At 42.0% G+C, this 21,653-nt stretch overlaps 1 protein-coding gene across 1 annotated transcript in view; it reads right to left on the bottom strand.

The window, feature by feature from the left end:
* Positions 1–18,120, bottom strand: part of TMEM258 (transmembrane protein 258) — a 428,372-nt gene extending 410,252 nt beyond the window's left edge. Inside the window, exon 1 of the mRNA XM_069108529.1 lies at positions 18,115–18,120. The gene's annotated coding sequence lies outside the window, so the exon portion shown is untranslated. The remainder of the gene's footprint in view (positions 1–18,114) is intronic.
* Positions 18,121–21,653: the final 3,533 nt, after the last annotated feature.

Below are 21,653 nucleotides of genomic sequence, written 5' to 3'. Positions count from 1 at the left end.
TAGAGAAATGCTCTTGAGGTGCCACATCACACCTATCAGACTTGCTCATGTGACAAAACAGGAAAATCAGCGGAGAAGATGTGGGAAAGTTGGAACACGTTTGTTGTTGGTGGAGCTGTGAGCTGACCCAGCTGTTCTGGAATTATGCCTAACAGGCTATAAGAATGTGCATGCCCTTTGACTCAGCAATGCCACTTCTAGGGCTGTATCCCCAAGAGATAAAAATGGGAAAAGGACCCACATGTACAAAAAGATAGCGGCTTTTTTTTCCTTTGGTGATGGTCAAGAACTGGAAATGGAGGGGATGCCCCTTGGGGAATGGCTGAACAAGTTGTGGTATGTGAAAGTAATGCAGTGCTATTGCACTACGAGCAATAATGTTGGGTGAGCTTGAGAGAAACCTGGAAAGACTTCTGTGAACTGATGCTGAGAGTAATGAGCAGAACCAGGAGAACTTTGTAACAGCCACAGTGTGCCATGACTAATTTTGATAGACTTAATCCTCAGCAACGCAAGAACCCAAAACATTTCCAAAGGACTCATGGCGAAGTAACTTGTCCAAAATCACACGGCTGGTAAGTGTGTTAAGGTGTCTGAGTCTGGATTTGAACTCAGGTCCTTCTGACTCTAGGGCCGGTGCTCTATTCACTGCGCCACCTAGCCGCACCTATGTGAAGGATTTCAAGCAAATTCTGATACAAATGCAGTCAAGTCAAAGGGGAGGGGGGAAGTAGACTCAAATCTCTTCAGATTTGTGGGGTTCTTACACACACACACACACACACACACACAACTGGATTTAAGCTTCCTGTTATTAGTGAAGAACTTTTGCGACTTCTTCCCACCCTATTGCTTATCTGGATGCCAACAATTCTTTTCAAAGTTGCTCGTTATTTCTCTTTTGTTTTGACAATCTGCTCTTCTTTGGGGTCAACAGGACCCTGGTTTGATAATGTTCTTAATCTTTTTTCCCCTCTAAAATGTTTGCCTGTGTAGACATGAGCGTCAGGGTGTCAGCCAGCCTGGTCAACTAGCATTTGATAAGCACTTACTACTTTCCTTTTATAAAAAATGGTAGCAACATTGGCTTTCCTCCATTCATTCAGGAAATCTCCCATTCCTCTCGATCAGTAAGCGTGTGGCTTGCTGAATTTGTTCCTGATTATGCCTATATGGGTCTTCAGCACTGTCTGTCATAGCCAAATGAGGAGCTAATCCTTCCCAGTTCCCGTCTCTCTAAGGACAGTAGTCATGGATCTGGCCCTGGAACACAGTGTCACTAGATTTAGAACAAGGAAAGCCTGGATTCCAGTGTCGGCTTTAGCACTTGCTAGCTCTTTTTCTCCATCACTCAGTTCCCCCATCTGTAAAACAGTAGCTCGGGTCCCTTCTAGTTGCAGCGTTCTCTGTCCAGGGTCTGTAACTGACATTCTGGAATAAGGTACCTTCCAGCTTTCAGCATCACAATTGCCCACTAGAGGGAACTCCGCACACATACTTTTAGACTATTCCTTCCTCCCATTGCCTGGAGTTCCCTCAGCTCCTGGTGCTTGGGAGCTGCTATTGGGTTCATGTATATATATACCTGGAATGTCCTCTGCTCTCCAGCCCCCATCCCCAACCTGGGAAATCTGCTCTCTTTGACAAACTTATTCTTTGGACTTATAAGATTGAATTTTCAGGAATAAAGGAAGGCAGGAAGTACAGATTTGTGGCTAGTAGGCAGTCCAGGAAAGGGGAAGATCTGGGGCTTAGAACTCTGGCTTACTTGCTCTTGTGTTTGGGTGGTTTTGCTGGAGCTCCTGGATCAGTCCACTCTTGCTCAGGTTTACACTTCAGTACCCAGCAGGCTCCAAGCTGCTCCAGGTCCCTGCCTTTAGATCCCTTTTCTGACCAGATTTGGCCCCAGTGAAATGAGAGAAGGCACCTGCCCCAGTCCTTTACAGAGGAGGAAGACTGTGGGGGTGGACACTGTATATGTCAGACTTTTAAATATGAACTCTTTATTCTTATTCTTTTTTATATAAAGGATGGCTGTCTGGGAAAGGAAAAGAGAGGGGAAGGGCTACCTTGGAAAATGTCAGTAATGTAAAAACAAAAGATACTAATAAATGTTTAAAATACAATATGGAAAATGTACTCTCATATAAAAAGAGAAAGATGTCTGAAAAGGAGGAGAATCCTGACTTGTATCAGATGATTGTAGATAGAAAGAGATGGTTGGATCAATGGATAGGTGGATGGATGGATGGATGGATGGATATTTGAATGGATAGATACATAGAGGATAGAGATGGATGGATAGATGAACAGATGGATAGATGATGTACATAGATGGTTGATAGAGATGGATGGATGAATAGATAGATAAATAGATAGAATATTGATTAAGCCCTCACTCTCTGCTAGGCACTGTGCTAAGTTCTGGAGTTACAAATGCGAACAAACAAGACAGTGTCCTCCCTCCACGTGCGTTCTAATGGAAGAAGACACCATATAAAGGGTAGGGTGGAGGGCAAAAGAGTGCCCTGTAATGGTGAGGAAGCCTGAAGAGAGAGTCAAAAGTAGAATTATATAGCTGGGGGTCCTCATGAAACGTTGGTCTAGGCTAGGGACTCATTAGTCAGAAGGGTTCAGGACATTTCCAGGATGGGAAGACTACTGAAGGTGAAAAAATGTCATACAAAGGCAAAAGGGAGAAGGAAACCTGAGCACTGGGGGCTAAAAAATAAACCAAACGCTCTTTCCAAAGGGGAGAGAGATACACACACTCTAAAGAGGAAGGGGCTGTTGTCCTCAGGAATCACACTGATTCCCAGGTGCTATTACCAATCATGGGACAAAGAGACCAGATGTGTTGGTTAGTGATTCCCTGATGAGGGTTATTAAAGCAGCTGTTGGTGAACCTGATTACAATATCAGAAATGGCTGCGGTCTTCACGGAGCATGGATCCAAGATAGGAGACAAACCCTCCCCAGATTTGTCTGGGATCACAGAACTCGTTAGGGTCAGAAGTGAAATTCTAACCTAAGTGTCTCCTGACTCTGAATCCCAGACTCCTTCCTCTTCCTGGATTAATTCTAAGAGAGCTATAACCTATCCCTGGACATGAAGAAGAAAAGAACTATGAAGGAAAATCAGACTGATTTTTGTAAAAAGCTGGACAAAGTTGGACTGTATAAATACACCATGTTTCTGAAGTTGTGCTCCTTGAGATCCCTGACACTGGAGTCATGTGGCCCTTGCCCTCCGCAACAGCTAGCCAAATGAGTGATGTTCTGCTGGCCCCCAAATGAGGGAGTCAGGCTTCTTTCACAAAGGTACAAGATGAGGGAAAGAACCCTTTGAGATGACTTTGCTGGTGGCCACAGAATGACCAGCTTTGATCAATATATTTGTTTTATAGTTAAGGTATTTGATCCACCCTTTATGAGCTCTCTGCATTTCAAAAGGGAATATGTATCTATCCTATATCTAATATATTTTCTGCATTGAGTATCTTTTCTAGAAGAGACTCTGTTAATCACTTTTAGGGGAGACCCTACATGAGCCATACCTAACCTTTGCTAAATAGATTTTCCCCTAGAATTCTTTCTGTTCCTGGTGGGAGCATAATAAGCCAGATACAAAGAAAGTCTTCTTTCTCTTCTTTATGGGATCTGGATGCCACTGAGAAGAATCTGGGCTCCATTTGATTTTATAATGCAGGAAACACTAGGGAGAAGCCCTCTACCTACCCTTGGCCATATCTGTGTGTGACATTTCCAATACAAGAGTCCCTAAGAGGGCGTGCAACTGCCAATAGACCCCAAAGGCTAGTTCTAAGGTGCTAATACTTTCTTTTTCCCCTTTGAATCTCTTGTGCATAGCACAGGGCCTCTCCCTTAATTGATGTTTAATTATTTAAAAATTAAATAAAAAATAAATTTTTAAAAATTAAAAAATTAATTAGATGTTTAGTTAGATCAAGTGTTTAATAAATGCTGAATTGTGGGGAGCAGAGACACTAAGATATGCATCATCTATTCCCCCCTGCACTTGCCAGGGATCAGCCTTGTGTGCCAGCCAGATGACGTGATGTCACTTATCATGGGAATGGAGACATTAAAAAAAGAAATGATCATCTCAGAATAACCCTGCATGGATGGGTGCCCTCATGGTACACAGGGACAGTTTGACCCAATGAGGAGCTAGAGTCTGTTTGCAAGGAAATACCAGAGTACCCTGGGGAAGGAAGATGGAGTCAGCTTGTTTGTCCTGGGCCCTCAGAAATCTTCAGTAAATGAATTAGAATAATTTATAATTAGGACACGCCTGAATTAGTACACAAAGGGGTTTCTATAAGTCTGCAAGCCCAGACAGTCTCCCACCCAGAGAGGGGAACCTGGGCACCTGGAGGAGCTTTCAGGCTGGGGGGAACCCAGGGGTCCAGGGGGAGACTGCCTGGGCCTGAAGGCTTCCCAGATGCCCACGTTCCCTTCTATTTGCTTCTTCTGACTGTTCATCCTCTTCCTGACACAATCCTCTTCCAGTTTTGCACTTTTTCCTTGTGATTTCTTGTCCCTCTTTCCTGATCATTGGCAAAGTGAGCCCTCTCTCTGTTTGACCAGTGACACCAAGGTGATCTTTATGTTCCCACTGCTTGCACAAGTTAGGGGGCTGGTTTGATATTGTTCTGGAGTAACCCTGAGAAGAGAAGGGTGTATCAAAGAGCAGGTTGATGTGATGGAGGAAGGAGAAGAGATAGAAAGATGGAACAAAAATGGCAAACTGGGAGTTGATACTATGGGTGAAGAGAGCATTTATGAAGCACTTACTATATGCTAGGCACTATGGAAAGCACTGGGGATATAAGTACAAGTAAAGAAGACAGCCCCTGCCTTCAGGAAGCTTTCGTTCTAATAAGAGAAGACAATATATAAAGGGAAGATGAAAAAGGAAGGAAAGAAGTTATCTTTGTAAAGGGCAAGGCTATGACAGGGGGCACAGAGAAGTCTGGAGAGTGAGTTGATCTGGGAGTGAAGTGAGCATAGCTCATGAAAGGCTGGTCCAAGTGGACTAGGGACCCATCAACCAGAAGAGCAGATCTTGCAAGGGCTGAGGCTCCTGGAAGGAAGCAAGACTGCTGCTGAGGAGGTAGAAAAAGTCTGGACAGTGAGCTGATCTGGGAGGGGAATCAGTAAGGAGACAGGAAGAGAACACCTCGGCTGCCTCCGCTGAAGTCAAGTCAGCCAGCCCACAGGAGCTGCGCCCTCAGGCAGAGGCTGAAGGAACACTGTACCAGGAAGCTTTCAGGAGATGGGTAAAGTACAACATCGGCTCCTTATTTTAACTGTTAAAGCTCTTCCCAACTTGGTCCCAACCTACCTTTGCAGTCTGACATACCACTCCCCTTTCCTGCACTTGTTTGCTCTTTCTTACATACACCAGTCCATCACCCATCTCTGCTACTTTTCTTTTAAAAATTATTTTATCACCAATAAATAAATTGACAAATTTAATTGTGTTATTATTAAATTTATATTATTAGATTATTAAATTTATACTAATTTAATAGAATTAGTTGATTGATTTACATAATTAATACATTATGGAATTTATAAATTAATTATCAATAAAATTTATCAATTTCATTTTCTCTCTCTCTCTGTCTCTTCTGCCTTCCCCTCCACTACCCACTGAGAAGGCAAGAAACACAATACTGATTCTAAGTATGAAGTCATACAAGACACATCTCCACATTATCACTACAACTTCTCGCTGGCTGTGCCTCGCGCCTACAGGGCACCCTCGTTTCAAGCTCACCTCTCAGAATAACTTGTCTCCTTCCAAGCTTTACATTATTCTTCTGCTGATCTCCTCAAGCTCTCAGGGCCCTCCCCTTGGTTCATCTTTTATTTATTTTATGTGTCTTTATTTATGTCCATATTGTCTCCCCTGATAGAATGTAAGCTCCTTGAAGGCAGAAACAGTCTCCTTTGTGTCTTTATGGCCTTGGTGCCTAGCACAGTGCCTTGTACACATTGGCTACTTAAATGCTTATTGGTTATCGATAGACTTTACCACTGGACTGGGGGAAGGGCACAGACTGTTCCATTTTTAAAGATAGGGAGGATACAAACTATAGACCAGTGAGATTGACTTTGATTCCTGGGAAAACTCTAGAAAGGATTGCTAAAGAGATGACTGGGGCCTATATAGATGAGGAAGCAGTAATTCCAAAAAGCCAGCATGGTTTTATCATGTTTTTACCCCATTTCTGTTTTTTATAGATTCACTCTACTGGTAGATTGGGGAAATACTGTTGATTTAGAGTACCAAGATTTGAGCAAAGGATTTGGTGAAGAATCTTATTCTATATTTAAGAAGAAGATATTAACTAGATTGCTCTTTTTATGGTGACAAAAAAATTGGAAATTGAGGAGATTCCCATCAATTGGGGAATGGCTTAACAAGTTGTGATATATATTTGTGATGGAATGTGTTGTGCTATAAGAAATGATGAGAGGGATGCTTTCAAAAAAAACCTGGAAAGACTTACATGAACTAATACAAAGTGAAATGAGCAGAACCAGGAGAACATTGTACACAGTAACAGCAATATTATACAGTGATCAACTGTGAATGACTTAGTTACTTTCTGCAATACAATAATCCAAGACAATTCTAAAAACTTACAACGAAAAATATTCTCCACTTCCAGAGAAAGAATTAATGGAATCTGATTGTAGATTGAAACATACTTTTTAAACTTTCTTTATTTTTCTTGGATTTAAAAAAAATGTGTTGTCTTTCACAATATGACTAATATGAAAGTCACATGCATATACATATGCACAACTGCATATGTATAACCTATATCAAATTTCTTGTCTTCTCAATGGGGGAGGAGGGAATGAGAGGAAAGGGGGAGTGTGGAACTCAAAAAAATTTTAAAAATCAAATGCTAAACATTTTTATGTGTAATTGAGAAAAAAATAAAATATTAGACTAAAATAAAATAAGAAAAAAAATTGAGAGTTTTAGTGGATTGTGAGCTCAAGATGAATCATTTGTGAAATGATGGCCAAGCAAGATCACAAAATCTTGGTCTGAATTAAGTGGCATGGCTTAGAAATCATCCCACTGATTACTGGCAGGAGGTTATCTGTCAGGTTATGTTTGGTGATGATGATGATAACAATACTAGCACTTCAGGGCTTGCACAATACTTCTCATATGTTATCTCACTCGATTCTCACAACAATCCTGGGAAGTGGCTGCTATTGTTATCTTTATTTTACAGATGAGGAAACTGAGTCTGAGCGAGGTTACTGACTTGTCCAATGTCACAGAGCTTGTAAATCTGAAGCATGACTTGAACTCAGGATTTCTTGACTCCAAGTCCCATGCTTTACTTGCCGTTGCACGTAGTATTGCAGCTGGTTCTGGGCACCTCCATTGAGAAAAGGCATCGATGAGACCGAGGAATGTTCAGAGGAGGGCAACTGGGATGGGAAAGATCCCCGAGTCCATGTGACATGAGGATCAGTTGAAAGACCTGGGGATATTTATCCTGGAAGAGAAGACTCATGTTATCTGTCTCCAAACATTTGAAGGGCTCTCATGGGGAAGAGACTTTACTTCTGGTTGGACCTGGAGAGCAGAATCAGGAGCAGCAAACAGTTGTTAGAGACAAACTTGCTTTGATGTTAAGGAGAGTCTTCCCAAAGTGGAGAGGACTACTGTGGGAGGAAGTGGGTCTATGCTTCGGAAGATCACTTCAACAGCTGAATGCAGGATGGACTGAATAGGGAGACACTTGATGTGGGAAGACCAACCAGAAGGCTTTGCAGTGGTCTGAAATATCATTGAATTATACTTTTAGGTTAGCAGGGCTTTACCAAACATAATCAGAGCCCCAAAGACTCATTGGCAGGGGGACCAGAGACCCACATGTTAACTTCTCATGGTTCTGCAACCTTGGGGAGACAGCAATTCTCAGATCAGGAGAATCTACTTAGACCTCTGACAAAGCAATAATGCCATTGTTTGATGCCAAAGACACCCTTGAGACTGAGTGGTTCTCAAAGGGCTGCTATTCCTCCTTGAGTTCCCCATCAGAGGCTAACTTGCCAGCTCCCCCTGGAGAGCAGGCCATAGCTGCTTGTCTCTAAGGAACCAGTCATTTTCTTGACAGAGCGCTGACTTGGTTCAGAGTTCTTAGCCTTCTCTGGCCTCCTCTATCCCCAACCTCCCAGTTAGCATTTTGACATTCAGTCAATAAAAAAGAATCATTTCTAGAAAGAAAGCAATCTACCCATGAAACATTGAAGTTTCTGCACTGTGTATAAAAGCTCTGTAGTTTTCCATTACCTGTCCTGCCCCTTCATCCCAAAGTCCTCCAAGCCTTACCTCTTGCCACACCACTGTGCTCTCCAGCCCCTCCAGGTACTGTCACCTGAACTACCAATGAACTCTAAGGACCCACGGTTCTTGCCTTCCACCCTGCTGATGAACACTTAAGACTCCTAGACCTTTCACTCACCCTGAAACACTTAAATAAAATGGCTAAGCTACCATGTCTGGTTATGTATGTGATATTGTAGACCCATAATTTCCTCTCATATGTCCATAATCCCCATTCTTGCTGCCAAAATGAAGAATAAGCATTTCATTCTTCTTTAGGACAAAACAGTTGACTGCAATTAATCTGATGTCATCTACCTCTCAGAGTTTCCTTCATTTACATTATTATAATCAGTGTTGTTTTGGATCTGCTTCCTTCCTTCTACAAGTAGAATAGACGCTCCTTGAGGACAAGGACTGTTTGTTTTCATCTGTGTACCTCCAATACCTGTGGCTCCAAGAAGCTGTAGCATACCCAGACACCACACTCCAGTAAAACCTTCTTGGCAGATGGGCTAAACCAGGTTAAAGCCTCAAACCATTGGTGAGTTAGGGGGGTGTCTACACCAAGTATCTGAAGACTTCCCCTGGCCCAATGGGTGGATGAGGATGATGTGTTCCAGTAGCCATGACGGCCATTGAGGCAGGAGCTGTGGAGCACTTAAGATTGAAGACACCAAGGTCAACCGCTGCTTCCCAAGCCATTGCCAGCTGTCCTGCCTTTTGTCTTGCCACTGGACTTTGATGAGTCTGGAGAGAGTGCGGCTGATGGTTTTGCACAGCTCTGCCCCAGTTAAATCGAATTCATGTGAAAGTGAAGACATCACCCTCTAATGTCATTGGTTCTCTTCAAAAACACAGGATGAACAACAATATTCCCAACACCTAGTTCAGTGCCAGGAGGTGCTTAATGAAGCGTTGCTGCTTTTGCTGTATCACTCCTGGGAAATTTGCTCACAATTCTCTGAACTCCTTCTATTTATCACTTCTCCTGGCATGACAGTAACACTTTATGTTCATATATTTCCATTTGTCCAGCCACACCCTAATCTGTGGGCATTCACTTTGCTTCCAGTTGTTGGGTTTTTTTGCTGTCATAGAAAGTACTTATATGAATACTTGGTTATATATGGAACCTTTCTGTCACTGACCTCCTATAACACTAATGCACCATTGGTGAGGTTGTGAACTGAGCCAACCATTCGGGAGAGCAACTTGGAACTATGCCAAAAGACTGTAAAACTGTGCATACCCTTTCACCCAGCAATATGACTACTAGGTCTGTATCCCAAAGAGATAAAAAAGGGGAAAGGACTTATTTGGATAAAAATAGTTACAGCAGCTCTTTTTGTGAAAAAAGAACTGGAAACTGAGGGGATGCCCAGTAGTGGGATCTGCCCCTCACCTCCTCCTCTTCTTCTTCTCTCTCCCCATTTACTTATATGTGGTCTCCCCCATCAGAACATGGACTCTTTGAAGGCAAGGACTCAGTTTTTGCCTTTCTTTGTATTTCTAGTGCTTAGCACAGTACCTGGTACATGGTAAAGCATTTAATAATGCATATTGCCTAGCAAAAATGGATCAGATACTTTATTGAAACTCTTGTTTTATATTGCTGTAACTTCCCAATGAGTCATCTCTTTTCTCCCCAGAGAACTCTCTCCAAACAAACATACAATCAATACATTGTCTATGTAATGTGCCTCATTCTACATTGTTTGGAAATGATGAAATCAGGTAAAGTGAAATACATAATACAGCAAAATAGATATAGACTATTCCATGAAATCCTTATATTTTCTTTTTTAATTTTTAATTTATTTATTTTTAGTTTTCAACATTCATTTCCACAAGATTTTGAGTTACATTTTTTCTCTCCCCATCTTTCCCCTACCCCCACCCCAAAACAGCAAGCCTACTGAATACCCCTTCCCCCAATCTGTTCTCTCTTATATCCACCCCTTTCACCCCCTAACTTTCTAGTAGGGCAAGATAGGTTTCTGTACCCCAGTATCTGTATATCTTATCTCCCAGTTGCATGTAAAAAACAAAATTTTAAACATTTGTTTTTAAAAGTTTGAGTTCCAGATTCTTTTCCCCTCCTCCATCCTCACCCACCCCCACTAGGAAGAAAAGCAGTTCAGTATATATTGTACATGTGTAATTACCCAAATCATTTCCCTAGTAGTTATATTGTGAAAAATGTACTATATTTCCCTCCATCCTATCCTGCCCCCCCACTTAATCTATTTTCTCCTTTGACCCTATCCCTTTTAAAAAATGTTTGCTTCTAACTACCCTCTCCCCCAATCTGCCCTCCCTTCTATCCTCCTCCCTCTTATCCCCTACCCCCTATTTTTCTGTAGGGTAAGATTCCCAATCAAGTGTGTATGTTATTCCCTCCTTAGGCAAAATTCAATGAGAAGCAGGTTGTCCCATTCCCTTTTACCTTCCTGCTGTTCCCCTCCACTGTAACAGTTTTCTCTTGCCTCTTTTATATGAGATATTTTACCTGGATCTATCGCTCCCTTTTTTTTCTCCCAATAAATTCCTCTCTCACCTCTTAATTTTATTTTTTAGATATCATCCCTTCATATTCAACTCATCTTGTGCCTTCTGTCTATGTATACATGAACATACAAATGCCCACACTCACATATATAATTATATACACATACATCCTCCTATACATACAAATATACACATATATTCCCTTCAGCTATCCTCATACTGAGAAAAGTCTTATGTGTTACAATTATCATTTTTCCATGTAGGAATGTAAAAAGTTCAACTTTAACAAGATCTTTATGATTTCTTTTTCCTGTTTACCTTCTCATGCTTCTCTTGCTTCTTGTATTTGAAAGTCAAGTTTTCTGTTCATCTCAGGTTTTTTCATCAGGAATACTTGAAAGTCCTCTATTTCATTGAATGACCTTATTTTCCCCTGTAGTATTATACTCAGTTTTGCTGGGTTGGTGACTCTTGGTTTTAGTCTTAGCTCCTTTGATCTTCAGAATATCATATTCCAAGCCCTTCCATCCCTTAATGTAGAAGCTGCTAGGTCTTGCGTTATCCTGATTGTGTTTCCATAATACTCAAATTGTTTCTTCCTGACTGCTTGCAGTATTTTCTCCTTGACCTGGGAACTATGGAATTTGGCTGTAATATTCCTAGGAGTTTTCTTTTTGGGACTTTTTTCAAGAGTTAATTGGTGAATTCTTTCAATTTCTATTTTGCCCTCTGGTTCTAGAATATAAGGGCAATTTTGCTTGATAATTTCTTGAAAGATGGTGTCTAGACTCTTTTTTTGATCATGGCTGTCAGGTAGACCAATAATTTTTAAATTATCTCTCTGGGATCTATTTTCCAGGTCAGTGTTTTTTTCCAATGAGATATTTCACATTGCCTTCAATGTTTTAAAATTTGTTTGGATCTATTTTATAGTATCTTGATTTCTCATAAAGTCATTACCTTCCACTTGCTCCAATCTAATTTTGAAGGACATATTCTCTTCAGTGAGTTTTTGAAATTCCTTTTCCATCTGGCAAATTTGGCTTTTTAAAGCATTTATCTCTTCATAGGCTTTTTGGGCCTCTTTTGCCACTTGAGTTATTCTACTTTTTTTTTTTTTTTTAAGCAATAGGGGTTAAGTAACTTGCTCAAGGTTACACGGCCAGTTATTTCTGGGTGTGATGCTGAGTGTCTGAGCCCAGGATTCGATCTCCAGGTCATCCTGACACTGGGGCCGGTGCTCTTACTCGCTGTGCTACCTGGCCGCCCCGAGTTAGTTTACTTTTGAAGGTGTTATTTTCATCATTGTGTATTTGGGTCTCCTTTAGCAGGCTTTTGACTCACTTTTCATGATTTTCTTGCATCATTCTCATTTCTTTTCCTAATTTTTCTTCCACTTCTCTTACTTGGTTTTCAAAATCCTTCTTGAGCTCCTCCATGGCCTGTAATCAGTTATATTTTCTCACATAAACCTTTAGCATCCTTAATCAATTTTAGTAGCCCAGAACTATTCCTGATGATTAGAAATCTCTGGTTTGGTTTCTCCACCAGGGGGCATCCAGCAGTTACATACTGCAGATGTGCACAAGATCTCATGAAGAATCTTGATGAGTCTCCAGGCTGTGCAGTCTTAATCTTTTCTAGTTTTAAATTTTTTTTTATCACCCAAGAATTTATTTCTCTTTGAATGTTGTCTCAATAATTATTTCCTGAAATATTGGAATTTCTCCACATTAGGATGTTTCATGGACCAGCAGAAAAAGCTATATGAAATTGAACTGTGATAAGAGCAAAGCAGGAATAGACAACCAGTCTCAGAACTAGGAAGTCCTGAGTTCCAATCCTGCTTCTGATACATACCAGATGCTTGATGCTAGGCAAGTCACTGAACCTCTCAGGTATCCGGCCCACTCTGACTTTAAATGGCAGAGTCGATATCTCTCTGGAATCATAAAGGAGCTTCCTCTATAGGAATTCCCTATCTTAATCAAGCCCCAAATTTGGTATAAAAAAACCATCTGGAGAAGGGACAAATCAGAAACTTAGACAAAGAGATCTAAGAATCTTGAGGAAGGAGTGATCCCTGCAGATGATCTTCTTCTAGAGTTATTCCATGTTGATCTTCCAGGCACTCAAATACAGTCTAAGGAATTTTTATGTTAACATTGAGGCCATAGGGCACAGTGAATTTTGGTTATTGGACTTTTTTCTTCAAGTCAGCAAAGTGATAAGACGTTTTCTAAAATAGAAACACATTAACTTCTTTCAACTAACTCATCAAATCCCCCAAAAATGAGTTTAAGGAGACTACTCAGTCGCTTCGACATAACACAATGGGTTTTGTTGAAGTGGATTTCTCATTTGGGACTATGGCTTGAAGGCAGTCAGCACTTGAGGGTCTAATGGCCTCCTGGTCATGTCCGCATCCTGGGGGTCGAGGAGGGTGATGGTACTTGCTGTGAATGTGCTTGTTCTAACAGTTGGGACATGGGAATCAATGGGCAAAACCCTGCCAGGAAGGAAGTGGAGTTTAACCTCATTGTTTTCCCTCCACTCGCTAGGAAAGAGGTCAGGCTTATATCATGAAGTTCATTTCTGTTCTATTTCTGCAAATAGGCTTTAGTTCTTAGCCAGAGGCAGAATCAATAGGGGAATTGTAAAGCCTTTGGGGAAACTTCCTTGAGCACCAATGTTGTGTACAAACTAGGAGCATTTAGATGGAAGATGATTGTTATCTATTTACTGAAACCCTTGCAGGACTCTCCAAGACAAACAACTACTCTCTACCTTATACCAAAACCTACTCTCTCTACCTTCTCCCTGGGGACCTGGAGGTATTTCCTCACAGGATGATACTCCGACTTTTCCTTGTGTAAGAATGTCCTGGTATCAGCAAGGGTACCTTTGCAAATGATGGCCTTGTCCAGTTATTCTGAGGGAGGTGATAGTTTATTTTTCACCTCCTCCACTGACATGACGACAGACATCTCTTCCATATGAATCACACACTGGATTTCTTCTTGGAAGCTTGAACGATTGGAGAGGTTTGCCTTCAGTGTCCCCTCTTCCTCCATCTCGGCAACTCTTATGGAGCAGATGCCAGAAATGGCCCCAAATAGAAGCATTCCCTCAATGCTGATCATTTCTATGACCACAAGATATGTGATTCAAGGGTTTTCTCCTATTTAGATTGTATTGTAGAGACAAGGGTCTTGCCCCCTACTTTTGTCCTCTGGGATGAGTAATTAGAACAGCATATAGTTAGCCAGCTGTTAGAAAGACAAGAATGACTTTGAGAAAGTGTGTGTGTGAGTGGTCTAGTGGACAGAGTTCTGGACTTGGAGAATCCTACCTCAGACACTATGTGTAGTTCTGGAGAATTCACTTAAACTTTCTCAGTTTCTTCCTTTTTAAAATGAGGATGATGGACTTGACCACTAAAGTCCCTTCCAGCTCCAAATCTATGGCCCTAGTGGCTGTGGGCAAGAGTCACATTAATATGTTGCTGTTAGAGCTGTGAAATGATCCAGCCATTCTGGAAAGCAAGTTGAAACTATGAGCAAAAACTTACTAAATTTGTGCATAACTTTTGACCCCCAATACTGCTACTAATACTATATCCTAAAGAAATCCAAGAAAGAGAAAAAGGACCCATATGTATAAAATATTTATAGCACTTCTTTTCATGTTGACAAAGAACTGGAAAGTAAGAGGGTGCCCATCATTTGGGACATGGCCCCAAAAATTATGGCATATAAAAAATCATGGAATACTCTGCGTTGCAAGAAATTATGGAAAAGATAAGTTTCAGAGAAAATTGGGAAGATATATAAGAACAATGTTTAGGAAAGCTAGCAGAACCAGGAGAATTTTTTTTTACAACAATAGCATGGTTAAGAACAATAGCTTTGAAAGACTTAGGAACTCTGATCAAAGTAATGACTAAACACAATTCCTGAGGACCCATGATGAAGCAAGCTGTTCACCTCCTGACAGAGAGATCAAGGACTCAGAGGGCAGATTGAAACATGTAGTTTTTGTTTGTGGCCAGAGTGAGAGATCCTTTTGCTTAAGGATTTTCTTCTTTTTTTTGTTTTATATAAAGTGGGAATGGAAGGTGGGAGGGAGAAAAATAGATCTTTGTGCATTGAGAAATAAAATAAAATGCGTAAAGAATCTATTCTCCTCAAATCCATTATTATCTCCCTTCTTGCTAATGCCTTCCCTCTGAGATTACCTGGAATTTTCCTGGACAGAGAATGTTTGCTGCCCATGTAAGTTATCTGTATGTCCATGCAGGTTATCTAAATGTCACATGGATAGACACCTTTCATGGCTCCTCCATCCCTCTTTAAGGAAAGCTTTGATTCCTGCCAGGAGAGGAGGAGGAGGAGTTTGGAGCTTCTGCTCTCCTCACAGAGAGGATGCCAGATTAGAGTTATGTCCATCTGCCCCTTAAATACTGTAAGTCTAAAGGAAGTCATTTGTACTTTTAATTTATTTGTTTAAAATTAATTTGTCCCTAATGGATGCAAGCTCAATATGGGTTAGTAGTGTGATGGGGCAGTAAAAAAAAGCTAATGAAATCTTGGGCTGCATTGAGAGAGATGCTGTCCTCTGACCTTGACATCCCTTGTCCAGAGTGTTGGGTTTAATTTTTGGTGCCTCGGTTTAAAAAGGACTTTGGTAAGCTGAAAAGTATTCAGAAGAGGGCAATAAAACTTGCAAAGTCTTGAGTCGATGCCATCTGATGATGGCTTAAAGGAAGTGGGATGTTTATCCTGGAGAAGAAATGAATAAAAGAGGAGGGGCATGATAGCTGTGTTTACACGTTTGAGGGGCTGTCATGGGAAGAGGGATTAGTGCTGTTTTGTTTGGCCCCCATGGGCCAAGGGAGTTCAGGTATGGCCAGAAAATCTCCCTCCCAATTAGAACTGTCTGACAGGACAGTAAACTGTCATTAGAGGTGGTGAGTTCTCTGACCTTAAAGGTCTTCAGAGACTAGATAACCCCTTCTCTGATAGGTTACAGTGAGAACTCCTTTTTGTGGTTGTGTTAGACTGAATGACTGCTGGGGTCCTGCACTGCTCTCTAATTCCAAAGTCTATGTTTGTTTCTAGTCAGCTTTGACCGACTGCTCTTCCTTCTGGTTTCTGGTACCAAACAGAGCGTGCCTAATCCCTCTTCTGCATGAGAGCATCTTAGATGTTGATGTATGAAATCTCAGAGGCAGTTGCTCTATGCCTGCAGTCAGGGACACCAGAGTCCAATATCAGTCTCCGAAACTTAATAGTTGTGTGACCCAGGGCAAGTCACTTAACTGCTGTCTGCTGCCTCAATTTCCTCAATTATAAAAAATGAGATTATATTTGTAAAGTACTTAGCACAGTTCTTGGTACATAGCAGGCACTTGAGAAATGCTTGTTTCCTTTCTTCTTCCCTACCTCTCTCACACCTTCCTTTCCTTCCTTCTTCTTCCCCCCTCCCTCCTTTCCTTCCTTCCTTCCTTCTTTCCTTCCTTTTCTCTAGGCAAAATTTCTCCAGTTCCTTTGCCTGGGATATGGAATAATTTTCAGGATATTTTTAACCATTCTAATCACCGTCTCCTGGATTTTCCTCAGTTTATTGTCATCTTACTCCCACCTGAATATTCCAAGAAGAATGAGATGCTTTCCTTGCTTCCATGACTCACAGCGTCTCTACCTCATTCTCTCAGTGACCCTTTCTCATTGAAACCGTTATCACCCTCTTATTGCCTTGCTTACTGTCATTAATGACCTTTCAGGCCCTTGTGCCAACATCTTTAATGCCTCATACTTCACTTGTCATACTTGATAATTGTTGTTTTCTACTCTTACTAACTCCTAATCTTCTTTTCCAGTGACTCTTGACCAGTTTCCTCTTATCTCTAGTGTCCTAGCCTGGTTATCCTGTTACAGGAGATGCAAGTCTCCTACTTAGAAAAAGGAGGACATCAGTCATCTCAGTGTCCCTCCTCCTCTTCCTACATTTTCTCAGTTGGATTCCCTACTTTCTCCAACTGACACCTATGGGTCACCCAACGGAAAACTAGTCTAGGAGGAGCAGCAAGACACCCCAAGGAAGAGATGGAAGGTAGCATGTGTCAGGCAAGTCAAACCACCCCCTCCCTGATGACCCACTCCTCTTAGACCCCAATTGAGATAGCACAAGACCTGGACCCTAGAGCCTTGGCAATAGCAATACTCCCAAGAGCACTAGCTCTGCTTCCAGCCCATTACTGAGAGAAACAATCACTGTGGAGAAGAGACGCTCTTTTCTTGATGCCACCAACACCAACTACTGGCCAACTGCTGGTCAGACAGCCGGTAAGTGCTCACTAAGTACCTCCTGTGTGTCACTGTACAGCTAAGCCCAAGAGTCCTGGACATGGCTCCCCCCTCCAGAGCTCCTAGCCTGACTTCCAGCCCAGCAGACACAGCCATCTTCCTGGAAGCAAAATCAGACATCTGACCTGCTAACGGCTTCTGCAGGCACCAGAACCCTGCCTCCTCAGACCCAAAATCTACTCAATGCCCAGAAAATACCATTCTTGCCACCGAAAATCTTGTTCCAATGTCCCAAATGCTTCAAAATTAGAAACGTATGATCATCAGAAGAAATTATATTAAAGGATGTAAGTTACCTTACGCTTTGCTCCTGCACCCTAAGGATGCTGGGAACTTTCCATTTGACTTACAGTTGAAACCTATATATGTGCTCTCTCCATTTAGAATGGCAGCTCCTTGCAGGCAGAGACTACTTAGCACAGTGCTTTGTACACAGTACGAGCTTAATAAATGTTTTTATTCATTCTTTCTCCATGGAAAGTCACTCTCTTTTCCTTCATTTGTATTCCCAGCATTACAATACCTCATCTACAGTAAGCACTTCATAAATACTTGTTTCCTTATTATGTTTACCTTGCCACAATCTCAGAGTAAAATCTATCTTGAGTTGTTTCTAAGACTAATCACTTTCCCTTTACTTTGTTCCCATTCCCATGATCCAATAGTCATGGCCTTTCTCTTAGGATTCTTCGGTCTTTTCCTCTCTATTGTCTTCTTAAATCTTTTGCCTTTTTGTATTCCCAGAACTTAGCACTGTGCCTGGCACTTAGTAGGTGTTTAATAAATATTTATTTGTTGATTATCCCCTGCTTACACATCACCTCACATGCCCCAAATCCTTCATGACCCCATGTACTCAATTTGACACTTTTGGAAAAAGTGGTCTACACTTCTATTGGACTTAGAATCTCTAACACACCTGTCATGTGAGAGTTCATAAGATAGTCACTTATGCTACTGTCTTATGCATTTAACAAATTGCTATTTAGACAAAGGCTGGAGCCAGTTCTTTTTCCAAACTTCCTGTCTCCCTCAGGACACAAAAGGAATCCTGCACACAGCTCTACCAATGCTCGTTGAAGAAGATAGATCTTCTTTGAATTTCACTATTATCCTCCAACCTAGAAGTCTGGCAGGTCATTCAGCTGGACGCTTTGGGAGGAAGGCCAGGAAATCTAGATATGGCTGCCAGAACATTCCCCGGGTTTGACAGTGAGGAACTTGAGATACAGACAGGTTAAGTGACCTAATCCCATCACATAGAAATCTTGAAAAGGTCATTGGCTGGATGCTCCAGGATTTAGAGAACAGTTAAGTGGCATGCTGTCCAAGTCATTTCAATAATTGCACCCTCTCACCCACTTGGTCATTTCTTGCTTTCATTATGTCTCATCACAAAATCTCAGGCATAGCTAACTGAAAATGAGGACAGATTCAGGGATGAATTGCATTTGCTTTATTGAGGGGAAGCATTGGAGTGGGTCCTCAGGATCACAGGCAGCATGTAGTTCTACATTATACGGTGAGTGGATCCTTGCTTGACAAGGAGTCCATTTGGCTCCAGAAAGCTCCTAGGAAGTAACAGCTTTTGTAACAGTCTTCCATTTTTCCTTTAAAAGAGGGAAATATGTGAATGTGGCTCTGCCCTTTCTTTGGGAATTTAGTTAGCACAAACTCTTACATCCCACAGAAAGCAGGGATTCCGGCAGCCAGAGACTGAATCAAACCAGCTTTGATTGAGGACGCAGTTTTGGTATTAAGCATGTTCAGGGAGAGGAGGAAGGAAGGATAATTTGGCAAAATCCAAGAACAAATGACACAGATCTTTAGAAATGATGATAATCCTTTTGCAGTTCTGAGAGCATACTGGACTGCTTATCAGACTTGGAGAGAAGGGGACCCAGTTTCAGTCCTAGCCCAGGGAAGGGAATACAGCTCAGAACCGAATCTAAGGAAATGTGCCAGACTCAGGGGTCTTATCCCAGGAAAGAAATTTTCCTCTCCACTCTGGCTGAGAGACAGTGGTCAGGCTCAGTTTTCTCACCCACAGAAGACAGCCTGTATCGGATTATGAATCCAAGGAAAAGAAATGGGTTCAGTTTGGTAATAAGAAGGCTGGTCTAGGAATCTAGGACGGCTAGTCTCTTATTCCTTGGGTCTGGGATTGGCCTCAAAAAAGCCAGATAATTATGGACAAGGTAGGACAACGAGGGTATGAGCAAAAGCCATTACCACAAACTCATTCAGGAATTTCATTTGTTCCTCACTTAGCTGTTTTACACATTCCTTCTTATCCATTATCGTCAGCATGAAGTCTCTCATAAAACTAATGCGATCCAAGGTGAACTTCCTGATCAGGTCCGTGGCAATAGCTGAAATGTACAAAGACAAAACATGACAGTTAGAGGCGCTGCTTTCGGTTGTTACGTCATCTCTCATTGGTGGTTTCCAATCATTACCCATCCTTGATATAATTCCTGCCTGAAGACCCTTGAGCACAGAGAGCCAAGGCTGAAGGAGCGTGAGACAATGCGGCAGCTCTTTCATCTGTGGGAACGGACTCCACGTCCTCTCCCAGGTTCTTCACACCTTGTACTTTGAGTTCCTGGAAGAGGAGTGATCTACAGCACGGAATATCCAGAGACCTAACCTGAGTGACCTGATAGTTTTCCTGCTCCCAGGGGGAGATGAGTGGGGAATGCAGCCCTCCCCAGGAGGGCTCAGGCAGGGCAAGGCTGCTCACCTTCACAGTAGATCATCAAGCTAGCCAGCAGAAGGACAGCAAGCAAAGGTCTCATGGTAAGGATGTGAGGTTCTAAGGTCCTGGACTTCAGGAGGCTGGGAGTGCTTTGGGACTTCCAGAGGCCCCAGGGACTATTTGTGCCCTGCCAGGCTGCCCAGTCCTTCCCCAAGAGTGAGTCATGTGATGTTATGATAAAGCCTTGCACACACACCACCCCTTCCACCTTCCTCAAACCCGATCCCTGACATCTCCCAATGAAAGAATCCCTGAGACTCTCAGCTTCCTCAGGGCCTTCAGGCTGGATTGGAACCTCTCCATCTTTTCTTCATGGAGTTTCCTCATTTGAGTGTGTCTCCTCTGGACATGAAACCCAGGCTGAAGGCAGCTCAAATCCAAGTTACTTCCTGTGCTATGAGTTCTGCAAATGTCTCTGGCTTGGACGTTGAAGGAGAGGTAGGTCATGGCAATGGGCGTTGAGGGCTCTGCCCATATGCTACTTCAAGGCAGAAGAGGCTGCCCAACAGCAAACTAGCACTCCCAGTTTATCCTGTAACTCCATTCACTAACTATAGAGTTCTACCATTTAAGGATGTACATTTACAAAATGTACTTAGAAACATCTGGATCACTTGCCAATGGCTATTGAAGCTTAATCCCAGTTCCAAAAAAATGTTCTTCACAAAGAACCCCTAATTGGTCCCCAACTGCATACACTGGTGACTTTCTGGATGTTTCTTTTATCTAATGGGGTTCACAGGAGGACCCCACAGGATCCTGATTCAGGCAGCATTCTTTGCTGGGTATCTAGGAACAACTAACCTAGTTCTGGCTTCCACAATTCTCATTGGATCATAGACTTAAGAATTGGAAGAGATGCTGGAGAGCATCTAACATAAACAATTTGAAGCTTAGAGAGCCTCAATGATTGGTAAGATTGTATAGATATATATGCCAGAGCTGGGATTTGAACCCATGCCCTTGACTGGGGAACCAGTCATATTTACATTACACTCCACTGCCTCTATTATATTATCTGCTTTATAGATTTAGTACCCAAGAGAAAAAAGACCCCAAGGAACAAAAGAATGAACATATTTGGCTATGCCCCACAGCCCAGCAGTGCAAGGGCAGAAAGTGGATCCCGTGAATTCATAGTGTGAACTTTCATGGTTCTCTGTGGTTTATCAGACTTCACTAAGAAGGATTCAAGTTTGGAGAAATCATGGCAAAATAATCTCTAACTCAGTCCATGATCCACATTCTGCCATTTGTACCTGGAAGGGAAAGATGGAAACACATTCCTTGTTTCATGGTGTTGAGGGACACACGATGGACTCAGAGGCAGGAAAACTGGTTTTGAATCTATTCCAAAACACTCTTCACTAGAGACATTGGCCACAAACTTCACTGAACCTCAGTTGTCCAATCTGTAGGAAATAAACAAAAACACTAGTACTGCCTCCTTTAGAGGGCTTTTTTAGCGTGGAAAGTGTTTTAGAATTCTGCAAGCACCATAAAATGTGATTTGATATTGAATTACAATGATTCTGCTTCACCTTCTCTGTGCTCAAGTGAATTTGTTCTGTAGCTTGCATCACCAGGAAAAAGAAAGTGACTCCTGAAGCCATAGAGACTTTTGAGC

This window comes from Petaurus breviceps, unplaced genomic scaffold (assembly GCF_028583685.1).
Source record: "Petaurus breviceps papuanus isolate PSGF00001 unplaced genomic scaffold, PetGlider_PUasm1.0 90397, whole genome shotgun sequence".
NCBI classification, from domain to species: domain Eukaryota; kingdom Metazoa; phylum Chordata; class Mammalia; order Diprotodontia; family Petauridae; genus Petaurus; species Petaurus breviceps.
This window is presented reverse-complemented; position numbering and strand designations above follow the sequence as displayed.